General features: G+C 39.7%; 1 protein-coding gene across 10 annotated transcripts in view; it reads right to left on the bottom strand.

The window, feature by feature from the left end:
- DCC (DCC netrin 1 receptor) overlaps positions 1-22,598 on the bottom strand; it is a 1,416,568-nt gene that overhangs the window by 1,097,399 nt on the left and 296,571 nt on the right. The window lies entirely within an intron of this gene.

Genomic DNA, 22,598 nt, shown 5'->3' with positions numbered 1-22,598 from the left:
CCAGAAGCTATGAGTAAGCAAAAATCACAAGTGGACAAAGCTCAGAGAAAAAAGTTAATTCTAGAATGAGCAGGGGAGCAGAGGTGTGGAGCATTATGGGATCTCTTTAAGACTGAAACCCTATAGTCGGGATCAGCAGACCCTGAGTCTTAAGAAGCAATGTGATAAACAGGTCACTAGAACTGATGGACCATGAAAAGGTTCTGTCTGGTTACTTATTTCTACTTCCTGAGCCAGGCTCTGGTCTCTTTGAAACTGACTGTTAGCATTCTCCTACAAATTCTGTGTTGAAATCCAAATCCCAAATGTGGTATTAGGAGTTGGGGCCTTTGGGAGGGAATTCTGCTATGAGTGTTTTGTTGTTTATTTGTGACCCCTTGGAATGTAGCCTGCCAAAGCTCCTCTGTCTATGGGATTTCCCAGGCAAGAATACTGGAGTGGGTTGCCATTTCCTCCTCTAGGGGATCTTATCGACCTATGGATTGAACCCAAGTCTTCTATATTGTAGGCAGATTATTTACCACTGATCCACCTGGGAAGCACCCCCGCCCTACAAATTCTGTGTTGAAATCCCAACCCCAAATGTGATGTATTAGGAGCTGGGGACTTTGGGAGGTAGTTCTGCTATGAGGGTGTGACCCTCATTAAATGGATTAGTGCCCTTATATGAAAGAGACATGAGAGTCCCTTTCCCTCTTTCTACCATGTGAGGAAACAAAGAGAAGTCAGTCATCTGCAATCCAGAAGAGGGTTCTCACCAGAACAGAACTGTGATGGCATCCTGGTCTCAGACTTCCGGCCTCCAAAACAGAGATAAATTTCTCCTGTTAAACCCAGAGGTCTAAGGTAATTTGTTAGAGCAGCATGAATGGACACAGACACTGGCAAGCATGTACTTGGGCTTGAAACCTGGTGGTGCAGATTTTTCTAGGTTCTCCATAAAACTAAGATACATCATCACCGTTTCTGACTTCCTTATTTTCATTCATATCTTAGTAAAACATCTCCAGTTACTTAGGATACCAGAGTAAATCTCAGTTTCTAACAACAGAAAACCATCTGGTCCTTCATATATACATAAAGAAAGAGAAATAGAGAGGTTTGCCTGGTAGGTCAGTGGTAAAAGACCCCACCTCCAAGTGAAGGAGATGCAAGTTCAATTCCTGGTTCAGAATTATCCTCTGGAGAAAAACATGGCAACCCACTCCACTAGTCTGGGAAATCCCATGGACCAAGAAGCCTGGCGGGCTATAGTCCATGGGGTAGCAAAGAGACAGGACTGAGCAACTAAACTATGTCTTTTTTTTTTTTGTCTTATTTTTTCAAATGTAACTACATGTACAAAGTGTTTAATGGAGAACTAATGAGTTAGTTACAAGGGAAACAAGAGGAGAGAGAGATTTCACCCATGAAAGAGGACAGCCTAACCCATGATCAGTTCATTATACCAGTGTTCGGATCTGAGAATTTTAAACCACTTGTGCCATACTCCATGGGAGAAGGCAATGGCACCCCATTCCAGTACTGTTGCCCGGAAAATCCCATGGATGGAGGAGCCTGGTAGGCTGCAGTCCGTGGGGTCGCTAAGAGTCAGACAGGACTGAGCGACTTCACTTTCACTTTCCACTTCCATGCATTGGAGAAGGAAATGGCAACCCACTCCAGTGCTCTTGCCTGGAGAATCCCAGGGACGGAGAAGCCTGGTAGGCTGCAGTCCATGGGGTGGCACAGAGTCAGACACGACTGAAGCGACTTAGTAGTAGTAGTAGTAGCCATTTTCCATAAAGTCCATAATAAGGTTCAACAACATCTTTAGTTATAATAAGGAGCAACTAGCTTTCAGAGTATAGAGATTCAGTGGTTTTATTTTTGCTTTGCAAATGCAGGCATATCTGCTATCCTGAGCCTTTGTATTAAAGGTAACATGTTCTGCCCAGAAAATCATTCTGTGGAAATAAGACAGAGCTCCTGGTGATCAGACATGTTGCCCTCCCTTCCGAGAACTGGAAGAGCCTGGATGCTCTTGACCTAATGCCCCACTACATGCCAATAGTGTCATAATCTCATTTTCTTGAAAATATTTTACCAGTCATAACTAGAACAAAATTGACCTTACAAAAACTTGAATTCATGGTTGAAACTGAACAACTGTGTATTATTTTTATCCAAAAGTAAAATGGCAATGGGTTGTGTGGGGTTTTCTGCAGACTAAGATGAAATGGTCACCCCTTCCAACACATATGAATTAATGCCCTAAATTGTTACATATGTAAACATTAATAAGCTCATTTAGCAAATACTGAACTCTGCATTTTTCTAACACAGTCACTTTCATCCTTGCCCTGAAGATAAACAACTGGGGGGAAAATTCATCATTTAAGTGCAATTAAGCTTAATAATTATTCAAACTTGTCATCCATAAGTCATGACTAAGAAAACATTTCCAACTCTTCATCAGTGGAATCACTAACTTACACATTTATTATAATAAAAGATCCACCATTTTGTGTATTCCTACAGAAGATTCCTTTGTTTAAAGAATGACTCGTTTGTTTGTTTTCTTCTCATCATATTCCCCAGCAGAGTGCATGTAGCATGCGGATATCAGTTACTGTAGAGTTGAAAAAAGGAAGAAAAAATTGCTCTAAAACTAGTATTCCACCCTTCAAATAGCTTCCCTCATAGCTCAGTTGGTAAAGAATCTGCCTGCAATGCAGGAGATCTGGGTTCGATTCCTGGGTCAGGAAGATCCCCTGGAGAAGGAAATGGCAACCCACTCCAATATTCTTGCCTGGAGAATCCCACGGACAGAGGAGCCTGGTGGGCTATAGCCCATGAGGTTGCAAAGAGGCGGACATGACTTAGCAACTAAACCACCAGCCATCACCACTACCCTCCAAACATGAAATCACCTCTTAGTGATTGTTCCCTTCATCAAAGGGAGAACAGAAGCCTGTGTAACACTTGTCATTTAGTTGCTAAGTCATGTCTGACTCTTTTGTAACCCCATGGACTGTAGCCCGCCAGGTTCCTCTGTTCATGGGATTTCCCAGGCAAGAATACTAGAGTGGGTTACCATATCCTTCTCCAGTGTGTAATACAGTACTTCATTAATCCATGTAGAGAGAACCCAGTAAAAGCCCTAGATCATAGAACTATCAGAAGGAGATTATATCTGTCCAGCAATAATTAAAAAGGGTTCTGTTTTAGCAAAGGGTTTCTTTAGCAGAAGAAAATAGCTTTCTTTTGCTCTTGGTAAGAAGGTATTGATATATGACTTCTGATAGTTAAACATCACAGATTTCTGGAGAGATTTGTAACATAATGATTAGAAAATAGTACCTATGATACTAACACACAGAGGGAATTTTACTGTGTCTCTATTTCTATACTACCTAAAAACAGGGACCTATGAAGTAAGTGCACGTGTGTTTTTACGAGCATGCATGTATGCATGTATAGGCATAAATCTATGAACTCTCTGGAAATACACTAGAAGTCCATGCTCTCTTGAGGTTACTCAGATATCATACTCAATAAAATCATAATATTCATTTATATCTGAACAGCTTTTAGAACACACTATGTCACATTATTTCATGAAACTCTTTGAATAGTGCTGGGAAGTTTAAGAAAGAAATTTAAAATGTACAGAGGAGTTCACTGAGGCTTGCACATAGCAACACAAGATCAAAGAGTCTGACCTCAAACCCAGGTCTTCTAAATCCTAGGTCAGCAGCCATTTCACTGGACCAGAAGGCAATGGCACCCCACTCCAGTACTCTTGCCTGGAAAATCCCATGGATGGAGGAGCCTGGTGGGCTGCAGTCCATGGGGTCTCTAAGAGTCAGACACGACTGAGCGACTTCACTTTCACTTTTCACTTTCATGCATTGGAGAAGGAAATGGCAACCCACTCCAGTGTTCTTGCCTGGAGAATCTCAGGGACAGGGGAGCCTGGTGGGCTGCCGCCTATGGGGTCGCACAGAGTCGGACTGAAGCGACTTAGCAGCAGCAGCAGCAGGGGCCTCCAGAAGATGGGTGTGGTCTGAAATGTAGCTGAGCAACCATTAGATTCTCTACCCTAAAGCCACATGCAGTGTCGGGTCTCCCACACACCAGGGGGCGCTACCACGCACTGTCTTGGAAACACTGGCCCCCTAGATTCATCATCCCTAATATCCCCAGTGCAAGGCCACTGGTCATCAATTTCTCCTCTTAGTTCCACTGTCTTCAATCTCTCTCCATTCCCTTCTTTGACCTTCACTTTTCCTTCTTTCTCTCCACTAGGCCCCCAAAACTGCTTCATGTCAAACAAGCTTTGCTACATCCTCAAATGCTTTCTAATGACCTCTCCTGCATCCTTACTTAACTCATGCCTGGTTCTCCCCGAAGAACATCACTTCGCCTAAAATCTTTAAAAAGAAGAATGAATACATCCTGAATTCTGTCTTGAAATAGAGTGTGTTCATTGAGATCACTATTACATAAACAAAATAAAAGTTATACCATAAGTTCATGCAACATGATCTTAGGATGTTAGGTTGAGCAGAAATTAACATTTTAATTTCACATGTAAGAAAACTGAGATTTACAGAGACAGCATAATTCAAGTAAGGCCCAATAGCAGTTAATGGCAGAAGGCATCTCCTCTGGCCTCTATCTTTCTGTTACTTCTCCTTAATGATAATGATACTGTTTCTCTGTCCTCATTATCCCCATTCTTAGTAGCAGAGTTAAGCAATCTGTCTATGATAATTATCAACGTATTTCTATCTTCATTCATTCCACATCTATTTATCAACAAGCATTTAATTCCTAATTAGCTAATTTTTAAAAATCTAGCTGTCTTTTATTAGGCAACAGACCAAAGGTCTACACATGTTTTTTAACATGGCCAAATTATAAATGATTTAGGTTTTGTGGGCCATGAGGTATCACAAATACTCTACTCTTAAAAAAGTGCAAAAGCAGTCAAAGACACTATGTAAATGAATGGGCATGGCTGTATCTCAATGAAACTGTATTTACAAAAACAAGTGAGAGACTAGAGTTGGTCAATAGACCATAGTCTGCCAACTGCTGCAACAGAATGTTGTAAAAGGATAGAAGTGGAAAAAGAGACCATGCAAAGGGTAGAAGATGAGTTTGGAAGAGACTCCAGTTCCTGCCAGGCTAGTCTGAATGATCATATACATTTACCAAACAATTCAAAGCAAGCTACCAACAGATGGGGAATGATATCAAATCGACTAAATGTCCACATGGGTAGAGAGGAAAGACAGAAAGCGTTGGTCTCAAATCAGTACAGCAGGGGCATCTTTATTACGTCAGAGTGGAAGGAAACGCATATTAATGCTGATCGATTACCTCCTAAATGCCAGATACTGTTTCAAGCATTTATACAGATAATTTAATTTTATTCTTATAACAACCTAGTAAAGACAGCTTTGTAATCTTTATTTCAAATATGAGAAGTAAAGGCTCAGAGAAATCAAATAATTTGACAAAACTAAAAATTGGAAGAATCAAGATTTAAAATCAGTTCCCTTGTGGCTCAGCTGGTAAAGAATCTGCCTGCAGTGTGGGAGACCTGGATTTGATCCCTGGGTTGGGAAGATCCCCTGGAGAAGGGAAAGGCTACCACCCCAGTATTCTGGCCTGGAGAATTCCATGGAGTGTGTAGTCCATGGGGTCGCGGAGTCGGACACAAGTGAGTGACATTCACTCACTCACTCACTTTCTTAGCTATCCAAAATTAGGTCCCTTCTGTGATCAAAAAGGGCTTCCCAGGTGACTAGTTGTAAAGAATCCACCTGCCAGTGCAGGAGACATGGTTTCAATATCCGGATTGAGAAGATTCCCTGGAGAAGGAAATAGCAACCCACTCCAATATTCTTGCCTGGGAAATCCCACTGACAAAGGAAGCTGGCGGCTATAGTCCATGAGGTCACGAAAGAGTTGGACACTAAGACTTAGTGTCTAAACAACAACACATGATCAAAAAAAACTAAAACCCCTATCCTGACCACGGGGATAATCTACCTCAGTCTTCTACCAGAATGTGTTACCTGGTATTAAAAATCTAATTTTAAAATGTGCTCTTTTCTTTTCCACTTATGCACCCCCAGCAAAGGATATATGCAAATATGTTAATATGGAAGTAAATTAGGCATCATCAAAGCTCATGAACTTTCTTTGGTTCTGCTGATTGTCACCAGAGGAATAAAGTGGGCATATAATTGATTCAGTCTTACTAATTTTATTTTCTTCAACCATATCTGGAATATAATTGTCAGATGTGGGAGCTGATATCTCTCTACAAATAGTAACCGTGAGTGATAAAATTCTTGCTGTGTATAGAAAAGTGTGACCTCCAAGTACATAACAATGCCCTTCCAAAATCTGGATATATAATTATTTGAGACAAATCACATTTAAGTATAATAGGGAAGGGGCTTCTTCCAGGGATTGGCTTTTTTTTTTTTTTTAATTGTAGATTTTTTTTAAAGTTTAATGCACAAAAATGGCTCAGTTGATAAAGAATCCTCCTGCAATGCAGGAGACCCGGGTTTGATTCCTGGGATGGGAAGATACCCTGGAGAAAGAAATGGCAACCTGCTCCAGTATTCTTCTGTGGAGAATTCCATGGAGAGAGAAGCATGGCGGGCTATAGTCCATGGGATTGCAAGAGTCGGACACAACTTAGTGACTAAACCACCACCAATACACAAAAATCTTTGAATCATATTAATTACTGTCTTCTAATTTGCTTGTTTTATTAGAAATTAGAATTTGTCTATACCTAGACTTCTCAAAACAAGGTTTATTTAAAAACCAGTATGTTTAAATAAAAGTACACTGGAGAGATAGAAACTTACTAATAAAACTTAATAGGATTCTTTTTACTTCTTTAATAGGAAATTTTTAACTTTGAAGAATATGCAGAAAGAAATAAAGTAAAAATTGTATTAAGTCTTTAAAAAAGACCTAGTCAAAATCGTATTTTTTGCCTTGTTTCATAACAACTAGGTCAGCCCATAACTGTCTGGATATTATTGAAAGTTGGCATAATAATACCCTGCATTTCCATCTGATGACAAGACATTGACATAAGACAATCCACCAAGGCTGTAAAAACTATTAATTGAAAAGAGCAGGAGATATTTATCTTGTTAGTTTCAGATTCATTTACTGTTCCTTGAACAAGTGTGCAGATATTTGATAACTGCAAAATTTACTTTCTATTGAGTTCAAATGATACATTGCTATCTAAATGATAATCAAAATTCCTTCGTGTTATTAATAAACTTTAAAAAATATAATTGTTGATTATTGATCCCATGCCAAAAATCTGTCACCAGTATATAAATTAGCATGAACATATGCTGATGCATAATTCACCATTCGCAACAGAGCTTTGTTAAAAAATTGATGAAAATTCATGAAAGAACCTTTCTAGATTAAGTTGCTCAATAAGCAAGTAACCAGAGGTATTCACAATTCAGAGTTAAAACAGCTTTTGAAAGGAGTTCTTGTGCATTTTGTAGGACATGTATAAGACACATTGAATCTAGATAAATGATTTTATTAATTACCTTGAAACACAGTTGACTACATTCAGCTGCTTAATGGGAAGGAATTGAGAGGTCATCTAGTCCATGTTGTCCATGGACCACCTGCGTCTGATTCACTTGTGAGCTTATTAAAAATCTTCTTCATCCTAGTCTGTTCCCAGACTTCCAGAATCAAGACATCAGATGAGAAGACTGGAAATCTACACCCTCCCCCAAGTTACTCAGATGCTTCTCATGTATATATTATAAAGTTGAGGTTTAACCATGCAGAATCGGTAAATGAGAAACTGAGGTTTACGCAAGATCACCTAAAAACCAGCAGGGGATCTGGGACTAAAATCCATTACTCCTTACTCTTAATCCAGTGTTCTTACTCCACATTTTTGAAAACCCAAAGTAAATAAGAGAGAACAAATGATCAGTCTGTACCACCGCCACCAGAATAAACAGTTGGTGGCCATGGCTAACACATGCTTCTGGCGGGCCAGGCCCTACTTTCAGTAGTGAATATATCAACTTATTCAATCCTCACATCAAATCTCTGATATAGGTCCTGCTATTATCTTCAATTTACAAAATAAAGAAACTATGATACAAAAAGGCCAAGTAATTCACCCTTGTGGTTGTGGGAATACTTTCACATATGGGATTCAACAAGGAATATCAACTTAACTGCTTCATCTTGGCTATTTACTTAGGAGAAGAAAGTACTAATACTTTCTTGAGGTGGAACGTTATAAAATATCTCTATAAAAATTTACCTTCAGAAGACTGATGCTCTGGAAAAACAAATTCCTCTTTTAAATTTAATGAATATACTTAATATAATGACCATTAATCTAGCTACCAGACATTTATACCTGAGTATATCAATTTTTTCTTTTTCCCAATTAGACTCCTATCTTCTAAAGAGTGAGTGAAATTACATGCAATGATAAAGTGGCAACTGAGATGGACGTGGTGTAGGATTTCCAGATTTAATCAATACAAACTTGAGGTGACCAGTCAAATTCAAATTTCAGACAAATTACAAATTATTTTATCATGTGCGTCCCAAATATTATATTGTAGTATTTCCTGATACTAAAATTATTTATTATTTATCCAAATTTAGATGAGCGTCTTGTATTTTATTTGGCAATCTCAACTGGTAGAAAGTAAAAGAGAGGGCTTTTGAAGAGACTTTGGTCAGATTTAGGTGGGTGCTTTACCAAGGAATTGGGTATAACCCTTGGGCAATACATAGGCATTGCACCTAGGAAATTAGAGAGCTCAGAAGATAATCTCTTTACTTGCTGTATTGTTTAAAGTTGGCGTTTCCATCACAACCATGGCATCTAGACCTAGGCAAAGACCTGCAGAAAGCTGTGGTACATATACACAATGGAGTATTACTCAGCCATTAAAAGAATACATTTGAATCACTTCTAATGAGGTGGATGAAACTGGAGCCTATTAAGAAAGAAAGAAAAACACCAATACAGTATACTAACGCATATATATGGAATTTAGAAAGATGGTAACAATAACCCTGTGTACGAGACAGCAAAAGAGACACAGATGTATAGAACAGTCTTTTGAACTCTGTGGGAGAGGGAGAGGGTGGGATGATTTGGGAGAATGGCATTGAAACGTGTATAATATCATATATGAAACGAGTTGCCAGTCCAGGTTCAATGCACGATACTGGATGCTTGGGGCTGGTGCACTGGGACGACCCAGAGGGATGGTATGGGGAGGGAGGATGGAGGAGGGTTCAGGATGGGGAACACATGTATACCTGTGGCGGATTCATTTTGATATATGGCAAAACCAATACAATATTGTAAAGTTAAAAAATAAAATAAAAACCAAACCAAAACAAAAAAAAATAAAAAAATAAAATAGTGTTGTAGAACAGGGCATACTCAGTCATTTCAGCTATGTCTGACTCTTGCAACCCTATGGACTGTAGCCCACAAGACTGCTCTATCCATGGGATTCTCCAGGCAAGAAGACTGATATGGGTTGCCATGCCCTTCTCCAGGGGATCTTCCCCACGCAGGGATCGAACCTGTGTCTCCTGTATTGCAGGCAGATTATTATTTACCACTGAGCCACCAGGGAATCCCTGTAGAAATGGTCAGACTATGCAAATGCTGTTACTGCCATCTGTATATTGCTAGGTAATTTTCCCTTGACCATGTAGTTATCCCAGGGAAACTCAACACTGTATCATAATCTTGAGTATTGCTTTATAATTCTTCAGCCATTTCATTATGGTTCTCTTAGTTTCACAACAAAGCTATCAGCTCTTTAAACATTTGGAAATTTGTACTTTACTGGTCTTTACAAAGTAAGCTTGCTGAGAATATGTACTAAATAAGATTAAGGACGGGAATGTCTTTTTTAGGCCTGATGGACAGTTTTTGCTTAAATTATTCATTTATTCATTAATTCCTCTAACTAATATTTATTTAGGAGCACCTCAATTCTGCAATTTGCTGCCCCTGGGAAAGCAATATAAGGATGAGGAATCGGAGCTCAGTAGTAACCCATGTGAAGTTTTACGTCATCTCTAATTAACGTATAAAACTGTGGTTTATTAATAAACAATCCATGGGGCAAACCACTCACCTTTACCAGTTTTGAAATCATGGTAACTTGCCTGGAGTTTAGTTTCAAAATCATGGTCACTTCCTTAAAATTAATCCAGAATCCAGTATACCTTCCTTCCCCAAGCTAACATACACTTTATTTTATGAATGTATATTGACCACAAAATATACATTTTATGTATATTTTAAGTCTCAAATAAAATACTTATAAATCAAATATGCTTTTAAATTTTATACCAAACTTGAGCTTCACATTCTGAATGTACATATGCAAAGTGAGGAATATAACAAGGAGACTGTCCTCTAGACAAAACCAAGTACCTCAAGAAAACTTGGTCTGAAATATACTAGCAATTGAAGGAAATAAAATACAGTATTTTTTCTTAAACAGTCCCTTTTATGTGGATACATAAACAGAATCAGAAATTCACTTGTAAGATAAAACAATAGAAATTTTTAAAACTGCATTTAAGGCTAAATAGTTTGTTCACAGATTTCAGCCACAGCAATGCAAGTCTTATACATGAAAACAATATGAACTAATGTAAAAACAAAACATATTGTAGGACACTTTAACAAGGATGTAAAATGAAAAAGTATTTTGATTCAGTTCATTTCAGTTTGCTCAGTCATGTCCGACTCTTTGCAACCCCATGAATCGCAGCATGCCAGGCCTCCATGTCCATCATCAACTCCCAGAGTTCACTCAGACACACGTCCATCGAGTCAGTGATGCCATCCAGCCATCTCACCTTCTGTCGTCCTCTTCTCCTCCTGCCCCCAATCCCTCCCAGCATCAGGGTCTTATCCAATGAGTCAACTCTTCGCATGAGGTGGCCAGAGAATTGGAGTTTCTGCTTTAGTATCAGACCTTCCAAAGAACCCCCAGGACCGATCTCCTTTAGAATGGACTGGTTGGATCTCCTTGCAGTCCAAGGGACTCTCAAGAGTCTTCTCCAACACCACAGTTCAAAAGCATCAATTCTTCGGCACTCAGCTTTCTTCACAGTCCAACTCTCACATCCATAGATGATCACTGGAAAAACCATAGCCTTGACTAGATGGACCTTTGTTGGCAAAGTAATGTCTTTGCTTTTGAATATGCTATCTAGGTTGGTCATAACTTTTCTTCCAAGGAGTAAGCGTCTTTTAAATTCATGGCTGCAGTCACCATCTGCAGTGATTTTGGAGCCCCCCAAAATGAAGTCTGTCATTGTTTCCACTGTTTCCCCATCTATTTCCCATGAAGTGATGGGACCAGATGCCATGATCTTCATTTTCTGAATGTTGAGCTTTAAGCCAACTTTTTCACTCTCCACTTTCACTTTCATCAAGAGGCTTTTGAGTTCCTTTTCACTTTCTGCCATAAGGGTGGTGTCATCTGCATATCTGAGGTGATTGATATTTCTCCCAGCAATCTTGATTCCAGCTTGTGCTTCTTCCAGCCCAGTGTTTCTCATGATGTACTCTGCGTAGAAGTTAAATAAGCAGGGTGACAATATACAGCCTTGAAGTACTCCTTTTCCTATTTGGATCCAGTCTGTTGTTCCATGTCCAGTTCTAACTGTTGCTTCCTGACCTGCATATAGGTTTCTCAAGAGGCAGGTCATGTGGTCTGGTATTCCCATCTCTTTCAGAATTTTCCACAGTTTATTGTGATCCACACAGTCAAAGGCTTTGGCATAGTCAATAAAGCAGAAATAGATGTTTTTCTGGAACTCTCTTGCTTTTTCTATGATCCAGCAGATGTTGGCAATTTGATCTCTGGTCCCTCTGCCTTTTCTAAAACCAGCTTGAACATCTGGAAGTTCATGGTTCACATATTGCTGAAGCCTGGCTTGGAGAATTTTGAGCATTACTTTATTAGTGTGAGATGAGTGCAATTGTGCAGTTGTTTGAGCATTAGACCTGAAGCAGGGCAAAGGCTAATTCTGATTGCCTAACCCTAAAAAATTACTAGGAAATTCTAAATGAAAGAAATCACTGTCTATAGTCAAAAAAAAACAAAAAAACAAAAAAACATAGAAATAGAGTAAAAAGTATTTTGAACCAAACCTGTAAGACTACAATGATAACAGGTACAAAATCATGAATAAAAGGAACTGGATCGGCCAGCAAGCTACCTCCCCAAATAAGGGGAGATATGAGGGTTTCATAAAGTCTAGCTGGGGCATTAGCCAGCAACTCAGAAATCTCCAGCAAACTCTACTGTAAGTATTACTCCATTTAGTCACTTCCTCTGGTTTCCATACAGCCACAATTGAAATGCTCTTGTGTTACTTGAGAAGTTTCTGCTGGCAGAATGGGCTAGGAGCAGGAAATGTTTTTGAAGTAAATGTACATGGGTTTATTGGCTATAGCAGCCACCACACACGCTGAAGGGCAGAGTAGGCGGGTCCCTGAAGTGACCAGTCATGGACAACCTCTTGATGATTCAGAAGTCACCTCTCAGGCCTCAGTGCTTAGAGGAGGGTCACAGAGCTATAACTGCAGAAGGTGGCACTGGGGGTTATGCTTTGAAAGGCCTGGGACCTGACCAGCTTGGGGGCACTCGCCTGGGAAGGACCCCTTAGGTGACCAGTGCTTAGGTAGGCTTTGGATGAAGTCAGAGCTAAGACAAGTTAACACAGCTTGCAGCCTGGCCCACTCCTCTGCCTCTGCGATTATTCTGTTTTCTTTTTGAACCCCTTGGCACTCAGTCAGTAACCTTTACGACTGATATACATGTAACCGGAAGAAGAGATGACAAGGTGTTTTCCTTTCCATCCTCCCACCCAGCTCTCCTGTCATCTCTTCATTCAGACACTTCTGTTCATCATGGTTCACTGAAAGTTCTTCCTATTCAAGCAATTTCCACTCAATAGTTAGGCAACCCCAACTGGAATGGCAATTAGCCAGATGTCAGCCCTGCGATTACCTCCAGCCTCAGTTGTACATTATTCAGTCAGGCTTGATCACAGCCAAGGTGGAACCCACCAGGGCTCCTCTCGATAAACTTGCAATGAACCTGAAGTAAAGCCAAAAGAGTCATCACAAAGAAGGAGATGTAACCGAACCCTCGCTCTTCCTTTTCCTTAGGACTTTGCTTTGTCTGTTCCTGCCCTGCCCCCAACCCCATTCCATGCCCTGAATCTCACCAACAACTGACTCAGACATCCTAGCAGTAAAGCTTAGTGGAAATGCTTAAGCTATTGAATGTGTCTTTTAAGATACAGTATCTGTTATTCTCCTGTATCAGCAAAATCTGCACATAAACATCCAATCCCTGGAGCTCTGACTGCTGCCATCAATGTCTTTTTGACAAATTAATACAAATAAAAATATGCTCACGACACTGGAGTTCACATTTAACAAAGAAGCTTTTCCCTTAGGGGATGCAAGGCCTCACTTAAAAAGCAAAACCCAAGCTCAAAAAGCAGAAACCTGGGAAAACTGCAGCCTGAGTTTCAGAAAGTCACTGGCTAACAACACAAGGTCGGCTCCCAATCTGGCAAAAACAGTCTTGAGCTCTCCCACACAAGTGCATTTTTCAAAGGCATGTGGAGCTAATAAATAGGAAACTTGTCATTCAGAAAGATCTAATCATCCGTGGAGGAAACCATTCCACATATTTTCATCTGTTACCAAAAAACATAATTAGCAAAACGGGTTTCCATCCACCAACTGAACTGTTTTGACTCAGGGGGCAAGGTTAGAGTTCCCTGGCCTTCATTCAGGGTCACAAACTAATCAGTACCTCAAATGCTGAGACAGGTGATTAATCTGCCTGAGAGAAGGCAAGGCAGGAAGGAACTGGGAGCTACTGGGCAGGGGCAGGTAGATATTTTCTTGAAAGCAGCTACAACAGAAATACACTGTAGGGATCCGAAAGTTGTTTTTCTCTGCCTTAGCTCTGTTGTCAAACATTTTCAGTTTATGAGTAAGCAATGTTTTTTAATAATTGCCAGAACTGTACATTTTGCAGGCATGCACAGACACACAAGAGCAAAAGAGAAAAAATGAGATTATATACATGTGTGTGTGTGTGTATATATATATATATGTAAATTCATCCAAGGAGAAACACACACACACATTTCTCATGCTGTGCTCTGTTCACCTGCATCCAGTTGCACCTCCTATATTCACACCTTTTTCTGAGACTAGAAAAATTTAGTTTCGTTTCTTAAGGTATACTAAGGCAGGAGGATTCCAATGGGATTCTTTTGTGTCCCCTCCTTTCAAATGGAGAATCTAAAAGCAAACTGCACCAGGAGTAATGGATTGTTGCTCCTCCACAAAGCTGCTTACCCCAAGCCACTGATATTTCCACTCCATGCCGAAACAACATTTCACTCGCCTGGAGACCACTACCCTTCCTTATAGCTTCTCAATTCAGACTCTGGGTTCCATCTTTCACCTGGGAAGCAGGCCCTGTCCACTCCCAGGACATGGCAATGCTCTGATCTGTGATACCACAGGCCCAGAGGGTGGACACTATGTCCCAAGCTCTCTCAGGCTCCTGCACTCCAAGCCCATGGATACAAATCCTGAGGATGGTCAATCATTATCTAGATTGCTGCACAGATGGATTTCTATTTCTGGGACCATTATTTTTTTCTCTTTTTCTGAAGAATCAAGAATGTATTAGGGCAATGAGTGTCATACTTGAAGGAAAAGCAAAATCACAGTCTGGAATGAGAACAAAAGGCGGTGAATACAAGAGTGTCCACAGTCTCACTGCTCATAAAAACCAACAAGTGAAGGAAAAAAGGTTCATCAACAATACATGGTGGTTCAGTTCAGTTCAGTCGCTCAGTCGTGTCTGACTCTGTGACCCCATGAACCACAGCACACCAGGCCTCCCTGTCCATCACCAATTCCCGGAGTCCACCCAAACCCATGTCCATTGAATAGGTGATGCCATCCAACCATCTCATCCTCTGTCATCCCCTTCTCCTCCTGCCCTCAATCTTTCCCAGCACCAGGGTCTTTTCCAGTGAGTCAGCTCTTTGCATCAGGTGGCCAAAGTTTCAGCTTCAACATCAGTCCTTCCAATGAACACTCAGGACTGATCTCTTTAGGATGGACTTGTTGGGTCTCCTTGCAGTCCTAGGGACTCTCAAGAGTCTCCTCCAATACCACAGTTCTGCTAAGTCACTTCAGTCGTGTCTGACTCTGTGTGACCCCATAGACACCAGCCCACCAGGCTCCCCCGTCCCTGGGATTCTCCAGGTAAGAACACTGGAGTGGGCCATTTCCTTCTCCAATGCATGAAAGTGAAAAGTGAAAGTGAAATCACTTAGTCGTGTCCGACTCCTAGCAACCCCATGGACTGCAGCCTACCAGGCTCCTCCATCCATGGGATTTTCTAGGCAAGAGTACTGGAGTGGGGTGCCATTGCCTTCTCCAACACCACAGTTCAAAAGCATCAATTCTTCACTGCTCAGCTTTCTTTATAGTCCAACTCTCACATCCACACATGACCACTGGAAAAACCATACCCTTGACTAGACGGACTTTTGTTGGCAAAGTAATGTCTCTGCTTTTCAATATGCTATCTAGGTTGGTCATAACTTTCCTTCCAAGGAGTAAGCGTCTTTAAATTTCATGGCTGCAGTCACCATCTGCAGTGATTTTGGAGCCCAAAATATAAAGTCAGCCACTGTTTCCCCATCTATTTGCCATGAAGTGATGGGACCAGATGCCATGATCTTCGTTTTCTGAATGTTGAGCTTTAAGCCAACTTTTTCACTCTCCTCTTTCACTTTCATCAAGAGGCTCTTTAGTTCTTCTTCACTTTCTGCCATAAAGGTGGTGTCATCTGCATATTTGAGTTTATTGATATGTCTCCTGGCAATCTTAATTCCAGCTTGTGGAATTAAGCAGCAATGAGAACGAATGAATGGAATTAAGCAGCAATGAGAACGAATGAATGACAACCACAGTCAGCAGCATGTGTGAACTGGGCACAAAAGAGTATATGCTGTTGAATTCCACTGGTATCAAGTCCCCAAGTAGACAGCTAATTTATAAGTCAGGACATTGGTTCTCCACAGAATGAAGTTAGTAAAGGAGGCACAGTGAGGTCCTACATATGCCGGTAACATTCTACATCTTTTGATTTGGGGACTGGTTACATCAGTGTGTTCTTTTAAAAATATTTATATTTTATTAAGATCAGTGTGATATGATTTATTATTATTATTTTAATATTTTGGCCACACCATGTGGCACATGGGATCTTAGTTCCCTGACCAGGGATCAAACCTGCACTCCTTCATTAGAAGCACAGGCTTTTAACCACTAGACTGCTAGGGAAGTCCCTACCAGTGTGTTCCTTTTGAAACGTCATCAAGCTCTTTGTTTATGATACATGTACTTTTTGTCTATATGTTATACACCAAAAAAAAACCATTCAATTAAAAAAAAAAGGAGGGGATAAATTTGAGCTAATGAGCATATATTGGCACATATTGGGCACTCAGTAGATGATGGTAAAATATTCATTTCTAGGAATATCTTAATTAACTGGTAACTGGATTTAGGGGTCATCTGCTGAATAATGCTTGGACTGTTTAAAGATTTGTCTACTAGAAATAAACCTGCTATGATGATTTTTGTACAGGTTTTCCTGGGAACGTGAGCTTTCATTCCTCTGGGATAAATGCATAGCAGCGCAATCTTGGGTTGTATGGTATTTGAAAGTTACAGTCAGAGGGGCTGAAACATTTACATTCCCACCAGCAGTGTCCAAGAGATGCAATTTCACTAAATCCTCATCAGCTTTTGGGGTTGTCCCAGTTTTCCTCTTAGAGCCATTCTGATAGGTGTGCAGGGATACAACACTGTGGTTTCAGCTCACATTTCCTTAATGGCTGATGACGTTGAGCATCTTTTCATGTTCTTATTTGTCATGTGCCTAGCCTCTTCCGTGAAAAGTCTGCTCGTGTCATTTGCCCATTTTCTAACTGATTATTTCATTGTGTTAATTTTGAGTTTCTTTTATGTTCCAAATCATCTTTTTAAAAGATGTGGCTTGAAAATATTTTCTCGCATTCTGTAGCTTGTCTTTTCAACCTCTTCACAGGGCCTTAAATACAGGAAAAGCTTTCAATTTTGAAGTGATCAAATGTCTCAGATTTTTTTCCCCTTTTATATTCTTTTAGTGTTTAAGAACCCTTTGCCTCTTTTTATATCCTAGAGATTTTATATTTTAAACATTTTTTTTATAATTTATACATAAGTATATGATCTATTTTGAGTTTATTTTTGTAAAATATGTAAAGTTTAGGTGGGCTTCCCTGGTAACTCAAAAGACTCTGCCTGAAATATGAGACCAGGTTTTGATCCCTGGGTTGGGAAGATCCTGTGGAGAATGGGGGAATGGCTACCCACTCCAGTATTCTTGCCTGGGAAGTCCCATGGATAGAGGCGCCTGGAGGGCTACAGTCCTTGGGGTCGCAAAAAGTTGAACACAACTGAGCAACTAAATAACAAACAAATTCTTTTTACCCCCTCCACGGATGCATAACTCCTCCAGCACCATTAGTTATAAAGGCTGTATTTTGCCCACTGAAATGGTTTTGCACCTTTTTATCAAGAATTGGTTGAGTGTACTTGCGTGTGTGTGTGTGTGTGTGTGTGTGTGTGTGCGCGCGCGCTAGGTTGCTTCAGTCATGTCCAATTTATGTATAAGTTTATTTCTGGGTCTTCTATCCTGTTTCATTATTCTGTCCATCCTTCTGCAAAAATCACACTGTTTTGACTATTTTTGTGCATTACTTCATGAGAGATATTACTCTTCGATTTCCTCTTTTTTCCTTCCTGTATTTGTTTGGTTTGTGTTTCAGGGCAACCCTGGTTTTATACAGTGAGTTGCAAAATGGAAATGTTCGCTACTCTTTTGTTTTCTGACATAGATTCAGTATTTGCTGTAAATTTTTATAATATATTAGCACATGGAAAATAAAGAGTCACAGACTGGAGTTTATGTTCAGGCATCTTCAATGATGGGGCTTTGGGTCACTCAAGTTTAAACTCTAGATACAGCAGCATTTCTACTTGCTGTGCTGTGCTTAGTCACTCAGTGGTGTCCACCTCTCTGTCACTCCATGGACTCTAGCCCACCAGGCTCCTCTGCCCATGAGGATTCTCCAGGCAAGAATACTGGAGTGGTTTGCCATGGCCTTCTCAACATTTCTACTTATTTTTGATTAAATGACTTATTTTGTTTAGCTTTGTTCTTCTTACATTCCATCTGAATGATAATGAACCAATTACATTTGTATTTCTCTTCTCATGCCATGAAAATCTGAGAGGCATATGGAAAATTATACTGAGTTGATAGCATACTCATTTAATAATAAGAAACAACAGACTTTAAAAAGGTATACAACTCACATTTTAATGAAACAAATCAATAGCCTCATGCATAAAAATGAAACAAATCATATTTCCGAGTCTCTAAACTAGTGGTTTTCAACAGGTAACAATTTTTATCTTCCACAGGGGACACAGGGCAATGTCTAGAGACAATTTTTGGTTGTCACATCACAGAGCTGTATATTCTGCTGGCTCTAGTGGGTAGACGCTTGGGATGCTGTTACACATCTTAAAATGCACAAGACATTACCCTGTAAGAAAGCATCATATGGCCCCAAATATCAGGAATGCTGAGACTGAAAAACCTGGCTGCAAGCAATCCTTAATCTAACAAAATCCCAAGATATGACTTCAAATATATAAACGGAGAGAGATATGAAGTTGTGTTTTTTGAATTACAGATTTATATACATGTAAATGTGTACATTTGGGCACACACATAAATTTACTGATGATAAATCGAAAGCCTATATTTTTGCAAAAAGAGTTCTACTCTGAGGAAATTTTATTCAAGAGATTAAAAACATGTTTTAAAGTCTGAACTATCTCGTGGAAGTCAGCAGTTAGTCTGAGAAACCCAGAAAGACATACAGTAATAGGAAAAAGTAACCACCACAGATTTTAAGGCAAAACAGTGTGGAAACAGAAAAAAACTATATGTGTCCTTTAGGTTAACTTCTGCTGTCCTAACCTCCTCCTGTGTCACTTTCCTGTTAAGTAAAATGAAAGACCATCAAGGGACTTCCACCAGACATCTGTAGAACTGAGAAGCTGACAGGGAACTGAGGAGCACGGGGCCCCATGAATGACCTTGAGGAGATCCAACCAGTCCATTCTGAAGGAGATCAGTCCTGGGTGTTCATTGGAAGGACTGATGCTAAAGCTGAAACTCCAGTACTTTGGCCACCTCATGCGAAGAGTTGACTCATAAGAAAAGACTCTGATGCTGGGAGGGATTGGGGGCAGGAGGACAAGGGGACAACAGAGGATGAGATGGCTGGATGGCATCACTGACTCGATAGATGTGAGTCTGAGTGAACTCCTGGAGTTGGTGATGGACAGGGAGGCCTGGTGTGCTGCGATTCATGGGGTCGCAAAGAATCAGACATGACTGAGTGACTGAACTGAACTGAACTGATAGTCCAACAACCAGAACATCGCAGAGTAAGGAGGAAGAAGCCCTAGTTTTAGAGCCAGAAGTCCCTGACTTGAGTTTTGACTCTTTCATTAATTGTTGATCATGTTCCTCATCCATGAAACAAATTTAGGTATAAAATATAATTTTAAATCACATCTACTTTCTAGTGGAGAAATATTCATCTCATAAGTTTAACTGGAAAATAAAAAATGATAATATAATGGCACGGTGTTTAATATAAGCCGCAGGAACAATTAGAAAAACTTTACACAGTTATGAATTCATACATCCCCTTGAGGTAGATATTACTATTAACTCCACTTGAAGTAGGAGGAAACTGAATCACAGGGAGATCATTTTAGGTCCAAGATCATGCTGCTAATAAAGTGACAGAGCCAGGATGAAAACCCAGAAAGATGTGTTGCACGATCTAGGAAACCACATTCCCAAACACACAAGAAGATACCAGTATGATGAGCATTCCTAGAGGGGGGTAAAAAACGAACCTTCCATTATCCCTTTCTTTCCATGTACCATCAGGTATTCCTTGGATAACGACAAGAGCTGATTAACTACAATTAACTGATTTTCCTGTTTCCATCTCATTCTGTCTACATTCTTCCAACCCACAGCAGCAAGAGTAGTCAGAGCAGGCTACTCTTCTGCCCAAATCTAGCAACAGCTTTTCATTATCTTTAGAAGACCAACAGAAAATTCCTATCAGATCCACAAGGACTTTTCCACTCTATTTTCCATTCTTGGCTCCTTTTCCATTTCTATCTACCCTCTTCATTTCTTCATTCTACTCTGGCTACACAGGCTTTCCTGCTATTTCTTGAATGAACCAAAATATTATTTCAGAGTTTTCAGTCTTTTTTTCCCCCCTCCTCATCCTGAGAACTCTTGTTTTTCTCTAGGTGCCATACATAAAAGAGGTCATCTCTGACCCCGTCATTAAAAAACCGTAATAACCACTGTAAATCTCTACCCTTTTATACTGCATTACTATTTTTGTAGCATTTTTCAGGCTTATTACCTGTATCCTTGACTAGAATGGACACTCCAAAAGGACAGGGCTTCTGTCTGTGATATTCATCACTGAATTTACAGTGCCTATAATATTATCTGGCACATGGTAGGAAACTGATAAATACAACAGTAAATTCTGAATGCATGACACCATTAAAAATAAAAATCTAATACAAAAGCATGAATACTTAATTTTCATTATGTATTCATTTCTTATTTCATTACGATTTAAAAACTGAAAATGTTTTTTATCATGGCCTGAAAACTCATTAAATGAGCAAAGAAAGTACATAACTAGACAAGAAGTTAAAAGTAGGGGTCCAAGGTTTTAAAAAAGCCTTCTGTTAATATATAATCACATGATTAGGTGAAAGAGGAAGGAAGCCAGAAAGTAATGGCTAAATGTGTTAGTGGTACTGAGATGAGATGATTCCACTAGTAAAAAAGTGGCATCTCGTGAAGAAGTTCAGGAGGGAGAACTGGACCACAAGAATGGCAGGCACGGGTGCACAAGGTTAAGGCTAAGGAACCAAAATAATGAACCACTGCAACACTTTAGAGGTGGGATAGTAAGTTCTAATCCCAAATCTATTACATAGATTCTCACAATGCTGGTCCCCTCAACGAGGTCATCAGATTCAAGGTGAAAGTGAAAGAAAGTGAAGTCACCCAGTTCTGTCCAACTCTTTGTGACCCCATGGACTGTAGCCTACCAGGTTCCTCCGTCCATGGAAAGAGTACTGGAATGGGTTGCCATTTCCTTCTCCAGAGAATCTTCCCGACCCTGGGATCAAACCCAGGTCTCCCGCATTGCAGGCAGATGCTTTACCATCTGAGCCACCAGGGAAGCCAGATTCAAGGTAAACTAAATTTAAAAGAACTAAAACTAAACAAAATGAAAGATTACTTTCTCAGTTACTAACTAGGCACATTTCAAGTGCTCATCAACCACATATGGCCAGTGGCTATGGTCAGGCAAAATACAGACCTAGACTGTATTGCTGCTTAAGTAACATGTTTAAGCATTTCATGGTTTACTGTGTAAAGCAGCATCTTATTTGCTAGAAAAGTTTTCATTTCAAACTTCAAGGATAAATCTTCTACACTAGTATTCTATGACTAAGTAAAATTTTCTCCTCTTTATGAATGCCCTCCAAGTTTTTTTCATTATATCACCTCTATGTCTTCACATTTCCTGAATACAAATCCTTAATCTTTGAAAGTCAATTTACTTATGAAATCACTTTATATCCCCAATCACTTAAAGGTCTCTGGACATTCTCTAGTCTTTTTCATACCTTTTATTTGTTTTGGCAATCAAATATGAAAAGAAGATTCTAAGTGTGGCCCAACTTTTCTTAGTATAAAGATATAATCTAAAATTGTATGTATCTAAAGAAAGAATTTTTTTTTCTTCCAATAGACTGTACTTCTGAATCTTCTCAGATAATAATAAGGTTTAAGAGGAGATGTAGGTAGATTAATATTAGTGATTAAATGTAAAAAGATGATTCTATTTTACCTAATACATTTTCAACTACACTAAAATAAGAAAAAAATAACACAAACTGCTGGTAGGTGAACATTGTCTAAAGAAGAACAAACACAGCAGAAAACCAGGTATCTTTCTTCTCTATCCTAAGAAGGTCAGTTTAAAATACTGACTTAAGTAACCGTGAAACCATTATTTTTATTTTCCAATGAAATATTTGATACAAAAAGATGCTGGAGGATTCGATCACCTCTAGAACCTCAGGAGACTTTGATCCATGTGAGAGAACAAACATCTACCTGGGGACATGATAGACAAAAGGCATAATTCGGGGACTGGTTTCATTTTTTGCACCCCCTTGCTGTGAACATAAGAGATATACTAATTTATTTCCTATTGCC

The sequence above is a fragment of the Bubalus kerabau genome, chromosome 21 (assembly GCF_029407905.1).
Source record: "Bubalus kerabau isolate K-KA32 ecotype Philippines breed swamp buffalo chromosome 21, PCC_UOA_SB_1v2, whole genome shotgun sequence".
Taxonomy (NCBI): domain Eukaryota; kingdom Metazoa; phylum Chordata; class Mammalia; order Artiodactyla; family Bovidae; genus Bubalus; species Bubalus kerabau.
This window is presented reverse-complemented; position numbering and strand designations above follow the sequence as displayed.